Source organism: Lemur catta, chromosome 1, assembly GCF_020740605.2.
Source record: "Lemur catta isolate mLemCat1 chromosome 1, mLemCat1.pri, whole genome shotgun sequence".
NCBI classification, from domain to species: Eukaryota; Metazoa; Chordata; class Mammalia; order Primates; family Lemuridae; genus Lemur; species Lemur catta.
In genome coordinates this window covers 9,249,286-9,261,989 of record NC_059128.1, presented here as the reverse complement: position 1 = coordinate 9,261,989, position 12,704 = coordinate 9,249,286, and positions in this window count along the sequence as shown.

Here is a 12,704-nt window from a genome sequence, read left to right as displayed (position 1 = left end):
CAGCCCTTCTTCTTAGGCAGTAATCAAGATGTACATTGAGTTATCGTGGAAAGGTAGATTTTAGGGACAGACATCGGGGTTAGAATTTAGACCTTGTTACCTATTCCCTGGGTGCAGCCTTGGACAAGCTCAGCCTCCTTTTCTTCACCTATTATATAAAACAGGATGGTAATAATCTACCTTCAGAGTCATCACAAGGATTGAAGGTAAAAATGAACATCAATAGTTATAATAGTTATTTAATAAGTGGTCATTATTATTAAGTGTCCTACTGGGAAAATAATGAGGTAACCCCATTGCCCAAAATGAATAAGAAGAGACTGGAGCAGACACTACCAGCTTCCTCCCCACTATTCACTCTCCCTTTCTTCTTTATTAACAAAGAATATTTTTTTTCCTAGAGGGCAGCAATATTCCCAACTACAGAACTGCACTCCCCGACTTCCCCTGCAGCCCAGGGGTGGCCATGCCCCAAGGCGCTGGGCAGCGGGATGTCTGTGAAAGTCTACCAGACTTTCTATTGTATTTTCTCCTTGTGGTTTCCTTCTATTTTCCTGGCACAGGGATGTTAGGCTGGGGGACAGAGGCCATCTTTTGATCAGAAGAGACCACCGTGGGAAAGCGGAATAGAAGACAGAGGATAAAAGAAATCTGTGACACTGGTGACATGACAGTGCCACTGCCCCTCAGGACCACCTACTTCAATCGCTTGTTGGAGAAAATGAAACCCTATGAGACGAAGCCACTGAAGTCGGTAACTGTTACCCCCCTAACAGATGTAGAGACCACATCTACCTGGCCCTCGGATCCAGGGACGAACTGGCTTTTAATAATGACTTCAAAATACGAATGATAGAGCGTTCAGGGGAGGTGGAGGAAAGCCTAGATTTTTATCCCCTTTATCACACAGAGAGTAAAAGCGAAAATTATGTCTTGATAGATTTAGAAAAGCAAATTATTTCCCCACAGCATCTGTGTAATGGGGTATCCATCTCTCGTTTGAGGTGTCAAACACCTGTCTCATTGGCTCCCATTCCACATGCTGTACACAGGAGGATGTTCAGGGATTCCACCCCTCCCAATTTGTCTACAGAGCTCCTTGAGTGTTTAAAACGTGGGGAGAAGTCTGATTTCATTCAGTCCTGCCTGACGAGGTGCCTCAATGATGCTGGAAGATGCCAGGTTAGTGAAGCCAGGCATTCACCTGCGTCCACTGGGACAACTGGGCAAAACCTCCTGCATCTGGAGAACCCACAGGCCCTAGACAGTGTCTTCCATTGGTGGGATTAATTCTTCTAGTGGCAGGCTGGCCTGTTTGTCAGGGCTTTGCTCAGTGAAGGAGGCTCACAACTGACTGGTTAATGTTGTTTGGGATAACGCTCCTGTGATGCATTCACCAGCCACTTCCTAGGGCATTTGGTAAGCCCAGCAAGGTGGGGGTGGGCCTGTTCTGGTGTCAGCCGCCTCAGTAATGTGCTGCCGTGAGAGCCCCTCCTCTGTACCTCCTCCTGCCCATCAATCCCATCTTCTTCACCATCATCACCATCGTCATCACCATCATCACCATCATTACTATCATCACCATCAATCCCATCAGCACCACCATCATCATCATCATTACCATCATCATTATCATCATCACCACCATCATCATCATCAAATGACCTTTCTTGGTCTGGTTATACCATCAGTAAAATAAGAACTATCACATGCCTCTGTGAACCTTGGAAGTATATCATCAAAACAAAATTGGACCACATATTTGCAAGTGCTTCACATCCTTGGAGAGCAAACTGAAAATAATATTAGAAAATAAACTGATGAGCTAAGACATGGAATTTTAGAGAATTAGTGACTTCTCCACAATATATAATTAATAATTATTCTGGTTGCCTTAAAACAAAAACAAATTATAACTTCCCTTTAGAAGGTAGAAAGTGCAGGTGGTTCAAGGAAATGCCGCTTAAAATGCAGCCTCTGGGCTGCTGTGGGTCCTTGGGCCTCTACAAGGTAAGTTCAAACATTGAGAACAAGCAGGTAGTCCCTTCCGGGGATGTTAACGGCGTCATTTTATGTACACTAAGTCTAATGATAAATATTTGGGATTTGCATTTTTATGTCATTACTAATTTCAATTTTTTAGGTAATTAGTTTTTATTGTGTTTTATAAAAGTATTGGTCCGTGACAGATATTGGAAATACTTGTTTTTTGTAAGCCTTTCATCTCACATAGTTTGGATTTAGCATTTCTCCTTGTGCGCTTGGTTTTATGAAACTCTGTGTCCAGATGGACAAGGCTCCAGTCCCCGGTCCCAGCCAAGCTCCATCTCTGGAGGGAGATCCCCCCACAGGCATTGCCTGAGATCCACCCAGAATCTCTGGGGGCTGACCTAACACGTCTTAGCAAATAATTTTACACAAAAGGGCACCGAAGTGGTTTGAAAGCTAACCTTCCCCACCCCAACACCCCCAGGCCCAAATATACAATTTACCTATACGAATCAGATTAAAAACTACACTCAGCCTCTAGTTTTTCCTTAGTCTTTAGTCCAGAAGGGCTAGATGATGTCACACAAGGGCTCTCACATTGCTGGCACTAGTGGGCCCCTCTCCACGTGTCGTTCCAACCCTTCATGCCACAGCACAGCAGTTAGGCCCGAGAGGATTGCACTGTGGAAAGGCTGCTGTCTGTCTAGAAAATTCACGGTCATCAGAGACATTTCCAGGGTTATGGCTGTGGCACAAAAAGGTCTACAAATGATGAATGTTGGGTGGGAGAGGGGGTTGAGTTCTAAGCTTTAAGACCGTTCAGAAGGAAAGAAAGAATGATGCTAATCTAGGAATATGAGCATTTGTGCTGGGGTCATTTCTTGGGTATTGTTATATACAGTAGCTCGTTTCGGTCCTCACAGTGGGGTATTGTCATGATTTCCATTTCACAGTTGAGGGAACTGAGGCTTGGGAAAGTTGGGACTGGTCTGAGGGCCTGAAAGAGCTGAGCCCTGGGTCAGGGTGCCAAGGAAGCTCTCCCGTCCAGGTTTCTTCCCTGTGGCAGGACGTGGACCTCAGACCAGAACCCTGGCGGCCACTCTCTGCCTGTGGGTCGCTGTGAGCCCTGCCTGGAGCAGCCAGGGACCTCACACCCCAGGTCACATTCTCTTGGGGGCCACCTCTGAGGACACGGAAGGAAGATTCCAGTGGCCCCAGGCTCCTTTTCCAACTCTGCTCCCACCATCTTCATTCATTCTTTCCTTCCAGCCTCACCAGCCGCCCACCACAAAACTCATGACACGCACAGCCTAGCGCCTGGGAAAGCACTCGAGAAATGCTAGCTGCCTTCTGCATGCATCGCTTTCCCCCAGCTCCCGGGTGAGCTCCTTCAGAGGACAGATTTGAGCTCATTCCCGTCTCTGTGGCCACGACTTAGCCCCGTGTACCCAGCAGGCCTTCTCTGCAGGTGTGTTTAAGGAATAAGTGACCCATATCCGGCCCAACCTACACCACCAGGACTTAGGCAAATGTCATGTAGGCTGCTAGCTGCCTGTCCTAACCCACATCCCGCCTCATTTGTAATTCAATTAGCCAAGTGTTGGGACACAGGACATGTTTCCTTGCTCCACAGCACCTGTGGTCAGTGGCTTAGCTCGGACAAGATGAGAGCCGATGTGTGGTTCTTCTGGGAGTCTCCCGAGGCAGGGGCAGCCCATCACCGCCTCTTCCATTCTGCAGCACAGAACGTGGCTGCGTTGTCTGGATGTACAGTCACCACTTGGACTGTGAGGACAACAGTCTAGGGATGTTCTGGCTCCCAGCCAGAAGGGCACTGGGGCCAGCAGAAAGGACAGGAAAGCTGCCGTGCCAAGCCTGGATTGCTTCTCTCTTAAGCAAGGGAAAAATAAAGCTTTCACTGTATCTAACCATTGCTTTTTTTAGGTTTTCTGTCACATGCAGCTGAAATTAATCCTAAACGTTACATCAATTAAATGGAAAGAAAACTGTCACCCCATCTTCCCACCTTGAGCTTTTTATGGCATAACCACCCAGTCCAAAATAGGACTTGTGCCGCCAAGTTGAAGCTCGATTACGCTGAGCTGGTTCCGAGCTTTGGGAATCTAAGTGCAGGGTTTATCTTCCTATCACGTCCCCCCTCTCTTTCATGTGGCCAGAGAGCTGCGTGTGTTTTCTCCCTGTATTTTCTCCTATTCTGCACTTGTGCAGGGTGCAGGCTCTGCACAATGTCCAGGAAGGTTTGAGAAGGGCCTCCCGGCATCTGGATTCAAAAGATCAGAAATGCAGGAACAGCAGGATGAGTGGAAGGAAGACCCACCCTGGGGTGGGGTGCAGAGGTGGGAATGGTGATGGAGAGACCAGTCCTGGAGCTCTGAAGGGTACTGGCAGGAATGGCCTCACGGTGCACTGGGGACTCAAAAGCCCAAAACCTGCCAGAGGGTCCCAAGCCCTACTCTTGGCACAGCATGGCAGCTAAGGGGCTGTGGGGCTGTGCCCTGCCCAGTGTGGACAGTTGAGCAGTGACCTCTGGGCATCCTCAGTACCATGGGCCGGAGCACCTTTGAGCCGGAAGAGGGAAGGGAGATCCCTAAAGGGCAGCTCAGACTTAACCTGCTCAGATTCCACTCCTGATCTTCCTCCCAAGCTGCTTCCTCCCATTCCTCTACCTCAGCCAGTGGCATCGCTGTCCTTCCAGATATTCAGGCACAATCTTAGAGCCTTTCTCCACCCTTTCTCACACACCCCGCACCCCACCCACTTGCAAATCCAGAGGGTCTACTTTCAACACACATGTAGAATTCGAACACTGCTCCCCACCCCTGCTGCTCCCACCCGGGCCCGTCCCATTGCCATCTCTTTCCTGCATCGTGGGAATGGACTTCCGGCCGACCTGTGCCTGCCCTTGCTCCCCGGAGCCTGTTCTCATCATGGCAGCCAGAGTTTGCCTGCTAAAGTGTAAGCTGACATGTGCTCAAGACCTTCCAGTGGATCCAGCTCACTCTGGGTAAAGGCCAAAGTCCATACACGTCCTGCAAGGCCCTACCTGACCTGCCCCCTTTTCGCCTGCAGACCCTCCTCCTCCTCTCTGCCCTCACTCACCACGGGGTTGCCAAACCAGGGTCTTTGATGTCCCTTAACAACACCAGACATGATCTGGCCTCAGTGCCTTTGCACCGGCTGCTCCCTTGGCTTAGAAAACTCTTCCTCCAGACACTCAAAGGGTTTGTCTTTGCAGCTCTTTCAGGTCATTAGTCAAACGACTACCCCTCAGAGGCCTTTCCTGACTACTCTCCTAACATTGCAGCACCTGCTTGTGCACCCCGAATCTGACCTTCCTTCACTGCTCTTTCTTGTAGCACTTACTAGGATGTAGCTGACATATTATATATTTCACCATCTTGTTTATCTGCCTCTCCCCACTAGCATGTGAGTTCTAGGAGGATAAGGACTTTGTTTTGGTTCCTACTATATTCTCGGCAAAAAGAACAGTGCCTGGCACCGAGGAGGTGTGCAATAAGTATTTGTTGCCCACCTTTTATTTGCTCTCCCTCTGTCCCCACCTCACTCATGCTGCCCCGGGTTGCACCCCCGGCACCCCCAAGTGATGCCTCATCACAGAAGCTTTGATTCAGGCCCTGTTTTCTGGGGAGCTCAGGCCACTAGCGTAACTTACCGTGGGTCACATAGCCAGTAAAAGACAGATCGCGGATTCAGACCCGGGCAGTCTAACCCCAGAGCGGTACAGCTACTGCTGTTATCACTATTGCCTCTTGGAGCTTCACCTGCAAAGGCTCAAGGCAGATTAACGCAGCTAAAAAAGGGCACATTCCCTACCATCTCTACACCTGTAAGGCCAATTGGCTTCGCTTTGACCTGCCAAAAGCATTATTTTCTGGGACTATGTGTTGGAATGATAGTGTAATTTCCGGCTGGCAAAAGCATGAACACACATGGAAATAAATATTATCAATGAAATGGTCAGTTCAAGGAATTTATATTCAAAAATTTTCTTAAGAATACATATAATTTTACAAGATCATTCATCATAGCACCAAGCCTAATATTCCTTAATAGAAAACAGTCAAATAACAAATACTCCAGTTAATTTCCCACAGGTATAAATTATGCAAAGCCATTTATATCTTCATTTACAATAATCAATAAATAACAGTGAACATTCATAGAATTTTTTATAAAGATCCCTTTTGTACAAAGCTATAGCTGTGTATATACTAAATAGACAAAATAATCCTTGTACTACAAAATAACATTTCACTCTGTTTCCTCAATAGTTCCCTTAGAGCTCTCAGTAAAAATTTTGAGTCAATTAAGTCCTGCCATGACATTAAGAAAACATTAAATCTGCTAACTATATCACAGACTCCCCCAAAATAAAATATCCAATACAATATGCTCCAAACAAACTCCTGTCTCCAGGTTTAGTAATCTGTCCCGGGGTGGACAGTAGAGAACCACCGTTTTTCCATTGTTGCTGTTTGTCTTTGGCCAACAACATCCGCACCAATGCAAGCGATGCAGGCAGCATCTTCTGGCACAATCTCAAGGGCAAAGTGCAGGTGTCTTCTTCACCACACTCCCCTTCCCTGGGTACCACTCCCACCCCACAGACATTCTACACAAACATGCTAAGCCTTTGGCTTAAGGGATCCTTTTTGGAATGCAAACAGCTCTGATGATGAGTGGAATTTCATTGCCTATTTATTCCTGGTCACTGCTAGGGGAAGGGGAAAAAGATGGGGGGGTGGGAAGGTCCAGTTGTGTACAGCTATTTATTCCTGCAACTGAACTTCTGAGTTTGAAAACATTCCCTTGGGAAACTGCCTCAGATGCTGACTTAATTTACGGAGACCAACGTAGTTCTGGGAGCCCCAGGAGGCAGATCTCCCAGGGTTTACTCCAAACTTTCATCCCAGACCTTCAGCAGTCAGGCTACTTTCTGTCTTACCAAACTCTTCCCAGAGGCACCTTTCTCAGATGCTAAAGCCAGGACGTACTGCTGTAAGCTTTGGAATTTACTTATATACAGAGGTACACTTATTTTAAGGAAATAGGCCACTTATGGAGATACACAAATAAAAAACTAACTTGGTAACCTTTAGATTTTTAAACCTAGAAAGGACTTTTTAAAAGAGGTCTTCCAACTTCCAGCCCACGGAGGTAAATGGATTATTCAGGTATCTGCAGGTGAGCTAGGATGTGGCTTCCTGATACCCAGACCAGCACTGGCCTACCTTGGACAATGTCACCTCTCCAGATTACAGGCACTCCCAGAGTTTCCTTTAAACAAGTGTCTCAAGCCTTGCATGACATGTAGGAATACAGGCATCTTGTCGATGTCCTTTCTCACAGCTTGGTCTTGCAGAGAATATGCCCCTGTTGACGTTTGGTGAGGCTAAAAGAAGGGGTTGCAAACAGAATACACCTATCCAATGTATTTTGTTTTTTGTAAGAATGCAAAAATCACAACTTTTAAACTTAAAGGAAAAATAATAGCCCCTATCTCAGAGACCAAGCAATTATGACTTCACCTACGTAATTCACGGTCTCCACCCTTGCTGTGTTCAGGCCTTCTCTGCTTTTTGAAAGAGAAAGCCCAATTTCCTACTCTGGAAGTATGTGTTGGAAGTGAAGAGACGAACAGCTGGGGGCAGGATGTACAGTTAATTGAAGTCACCAAAGAACTGTCTTTGATGTTAGACACTGAGATTTTACTGCTAAAGGCCCTTTAGTGGCAGTCATAGACTACAACCTGAATTTGGGACTTCCTCAGTCATTTCCATGTGAGTAAGAAGGAGAGATTTAAGCAGTTTTAATATGGGGTTGAGAGTCAAAGTGTGCAGAAACGTGGGGAGATGGGAGAAGGCTGCAAGGTAGAGGATTGCAATGTGACTCATAAACTTTGCCACCTTCCCAACTCTGAGAATTTCTACCCACAACTTACCAACTAGGCCAAAGTCACGAAGAATCAGACCTGTACTAGAGAGTATAACATTAACTTCCAAGCAGTGAAGTTCAGAGTGCAAATCAATCTTTGAAAATGTGTCCTGTGTCCCCAGGTTTGCTATTTATGCAGCTCTGTGCTATGACCTTGTTATTCTTTTCTGTCTTGTGCTTTAGTTTTCTCTCTGAAATAAATACCTCCCACATGAGGTATTTGTAAAGGTCACATGAGTTAATGAGTATACGATGGCTTAGACTTCCTCTTGCAAAAGGCATGTGAGTTAGATTTGAGACAGGGCAGCTGGGAAGAGGGTGGTGGACTGGAAAGAGGTTAGAAGCAGCAACGGCAAACCAGATGTCAGGAAAGGAAGTACAGTCAGCGCTTGGAGAGGAGGGAAACTGAGAACAAGGGGCTACTGGGCGTTCTGCGACTTCACAACAGACGTGCAAGGAAGGAATTGTTCATTCAACCAATCAGTGCTGAGCGTCTACCTGCTCAGAGAAGTTAACACGCCAAGATCACCCAGATTATCTGGTGGCAGAGCTGGGACTCAAAGCTAGATCTGCCTGACTCTTTTCCTGCCCCACAATACCTCCCAGAGAAGGAGGAAAGGAGTGATTAAAAAACAGAAACAGAGAGTTCAGAATGAAAGAGACCCCTGCGAGATGAAGCTAGACTTGACATCTGAGTGTGGGAATTTAAACAAGTCAGCAGTGGGCTCTGCGCTGCAGATTGTTGGGCAGAGGCACGTGCATATTTAAAAACAACCCGGTCAAGCAGCACAAAATACTGGTTGTCTTTTTCCTGTAGACAAGAATGTTCTCTGGCATGTTGCTGCTACAGCTCTGGCTGGGAGGAACTGCCTGCCTGATGTGTTTTCATCAAGGTTTTCTGAATAAGTTCTAAACACAAATAAGGCCGTCTTCCCGGCATTGCGGGGTTCGGCAACTGCAGAACAGTCAACTAGGAACTCTGATCGCTTCTGCACACTGTCGGAGCTCGGGGTCGCCAGGCCTTGTGCCCCATACCTGATCAAGCTCATCTCAAGCCCTGTCTCATGAACGACAGTGGAGAAACGACAAGGCCTGGAGGTCACTGTGGGACTCTGAACATCAGAGTGAGAAGGGCTGACGCTCACGTGGAGGCTGAAGACACAGGATGGAAGTGGAAGGTTCAGCGTGCAACTCACGCATCGGGCTCACTTCCAAGAGCTGCAGACTGCTGTTCTTTACGGAAATGCCTGAAGAGAGAGGCAGAGGCACGGAGATCTGCCGAGCTCAATGTCCGGCAAAGGGCCTCTTGTGTCTCATATCTGGCCCTGCCACATTGGCTCGCTGCTAAGGGAAAATCTCTGCAGTACTTTTCAGCCAAGAAGGATGGTAACGCCGGTGCCAGCTCTCAGCCTTCTACCACCCAACCCCGGTCCTGGACCTTGTCATCAGAGCAGCCCCTCACCAGCTGGATGGGCCAGAACAACCTGCTTTGCGGTGGCAGCTCCAGATGGCCGCTGCGGGCCCAAGACATTAAATCTTCCCCAAACGTGGTGTCAGCGGAGATTATGCAACGTCGGGGAAGGAGCCTTGCAGAGCTTTGTGTGCGCTTGTTTCTTGGCAAGCGCATCACTGAGAAGATCCTGAAATGCCACGTCGGCTGGAAAACCCAACACAGCGCCTTCCTGGGACTCCAGAGAGGGGTGCAGGCAGGTCATTCAGCGGAAATCCCCGATGAAGGAGTCTCTGAGTAGAAAGGAGAGACGCCGTCTCTCAAAACTCCAGTGGGCCTCTGGAGCACGTCTGGGGAGTTAAGAAAAACTGAGCTCATGTGAAAGAGTTTGTGCCTTACGACTGCACTCCAGTGACATGGCCACAGGAAGAGTAAAGGTCCTCACCAAAGCAGCCACGATTAATTGTGGCATTCAGTGAGACGCATCTCTACTTGTTGGCTCTGACTTTTGTGGGAGAGATTAGCTCCACGACAAGATAGTCTGAGTCCTTGGTGGGGATGGGGGAGGGAGGTTAGCTTCAGGGGTGGAGGCCGTAGTTTCATAGAAAACTTAATTGGGAATGAAGATGGCCATCCCGAGGTCACTAACTAGTACTGTAACTAGTCGCTTCCCCTTTCTAATCTTCAGACCCTCATGCGATCCCTAAGGCTATCAGTCCATGACTTATGGAGGCGGGCTACACAGGCAGCCCCCAGAAGAGTGGGCAAGCACTGCATGGGGAAGGGGGCTGGGGGACTGTGCTGAACCCCAGAAACAGAGAAGCACGTGGCCTTGTGGTTTCCCATGAGACAACAAGGGTATACTTCTCGGTTATGAGCCCTGGTGGGAGCACATCTCCCCCCAAAGGTCAGGTCTAACCAGGCGGACCCCAACAACCCTGTAATCACCAACCACGGTAAGACACAAACTCCTATGAGGAAATGTTGGCCAAGTTCCAAACACCAACCAACAGAGAACCCACCCTGTTAGCTCACTGGCAATCACCACTGACGACTACTTGTTTCCTAAATGAAGTGAGGTGGCAAAGAAAACCTAGAAACCACAAAACCACATAGACGGGATCTTGTGGGAGGCAGGAGATCTGAGACCGTTTACTGAGGGGAGGTAGAAAAAGGGAGGATGAGTAACTATTTAATCATGGCACTCAAGCAGAGCTTACGCATGCTCTTCGACCCTCTCCTGCACTTGGCACTTCATACGAAGGCACTAGGCAGACCCCAGCCCAACAGCACAGATGTGGCTATACCCCAGCTGGATGCAGGGCAGGTTCACAAACAAGTGAACAGAGAGCAGGCCATCTAGGCAACCAGTGGGAAAACTCAAGTAGGACTTACGGATCAATATGGTCTATTGAACACATGGGCTCATGTCTTCCCTCATGAAACCCCGTGAAAATCAGAGCAAAGGAATGAAAGTTGTGCAACCATGAAGACAAAGGGATGGAGGGGAGGTAACAGTAGGCAAGAGCTACCAATCTGTCTACGGTAGGAGCAGAACTAATGGAGCAATGAGCAGGGCAGGGGAATCACGAAACCACCCGCCTGCAGAGGGGAGGCTCCTGAGCGGTCAGCAGAGACAGGTGTGGCATCCAGGAAAGGCTTGAGGACGGGGAAAGGTGGGCGACACACCTGGCTGAAGACCAGGACATTTGTTGGCTCTCAGGTCCCCTGTTCCTCCCATGTAGCCAGATGAACATGCTGCTCCTACTCCATGGAGAAATTAAAGAACCTCCAGCTAAGGGACAGCAGGTACAGCAGAGGCAGGAGCAATTTAATGAGTCTAAATACCCCCTGGTGATGAGACTGCCTGCTCAGCGGTCAGAACTCGGGCACTCAGGTGAATACCAGGGTCTCTGGATATGGCAAAGAGGTGCTTGGCTGAGGGGGCATTTGGGAGTTAAAACCCAGCCTTGCTCTGTTCCTCAAGCCTTGCCCTAGCTCAGGGCTGCATCTGCCTAGAGGAGGGGGCAAAAGGTGTCCTCTGCCAGTCAAACCAAGTGCTCAGGGGTGGCTTCTGCCTAGAGGGGTCACCTTTTTGAAAGTGCACAAGGGCAGTGCATAGGCTAGTGGCAGCCCTGTGTATGTCCCTTTCCCAGGTGGGAGAGTAGTGCAAATATCTCTAACGAAACAAAATGAGCCCAAGAGAAGTGACCTGCAAATATTGATATGTAGGGTTCTCCAGTGATGAGTCCAGATGCCCAGCTGGTGACCCCAGAGAAAAGCCCACCAGCTGACACACATCCCTCTTAAACATGAACAGATCCACAGAATCCCCAGATATTTGAGGAAAACTTATAACATGAAAGACGGAGACTGAGATCAACCAAGAGAAAGGGAACTTAGAGAAACCAGAGGCAACACAGGGAGTGGAAAAGAATTTCCCCTTAAAACACTCTCATTAACCTCCACAGAGAGAGAAGATCTTCACCCATGATTCAAGAACAGGACACTGTAAAACAAAAATAATAGAACAAAGACAAAAGGTTTTGTTAATTTGGAAATTAAAAATTCAATAAAATATTCATAGTGGGAAGACAAAACTGAACAATTCTTCTTAAAAGCAGAGCAAACACATAAAGAGATGAGAAATAGAAAAGATAAAAATATTAGAGATCCAACATTGGAACGATGGGTGATCCAGAAAGAAAGAATGTGAATCATTACAAGAAAATTTAACAAATTTCCCATGAGGGCCCAGCACAAGTATAATATCAAGGATACAACACCATCATGACAGTTCAGAACACTAAGAATAAAGAGACGTTAAATGTTTCCAGGGAGGAGGGAAAACCCAATTCACACATACAGGCATGGGAGTCAGAATGGCATCAGAAATCTCAACCACCGTGCTTGGGGCAGGGAGGGGTCGGCAGAGGAGGTTATTATTTTCCACCTGCCATTCTATGCTCAGTCACACCTGGGTAAAGGCAGAATAAAGACATTTTAAGTTATACAAAAATGTCAAAACTTTCTCGGGAAGTTACTAAAAAAGGTGCCCCACACACACACCAAAAAAAAAAAAAAAACAAAAAACCTAAAAAACAGAGAGAGAGAGAGAATAACAAGTCAAGGGGGAAAATTTGGTAAGAAAGAACATGTAACCATAGTACACTACTTGGCTCAGCCATAAACAGTCCTTATATGCCCTAGGTAATGGCAACACTGAATAAAGATGTACCAAATAATGTGATCTAACTATACTAGAAAACAGAGCAGGATACGGATAAGA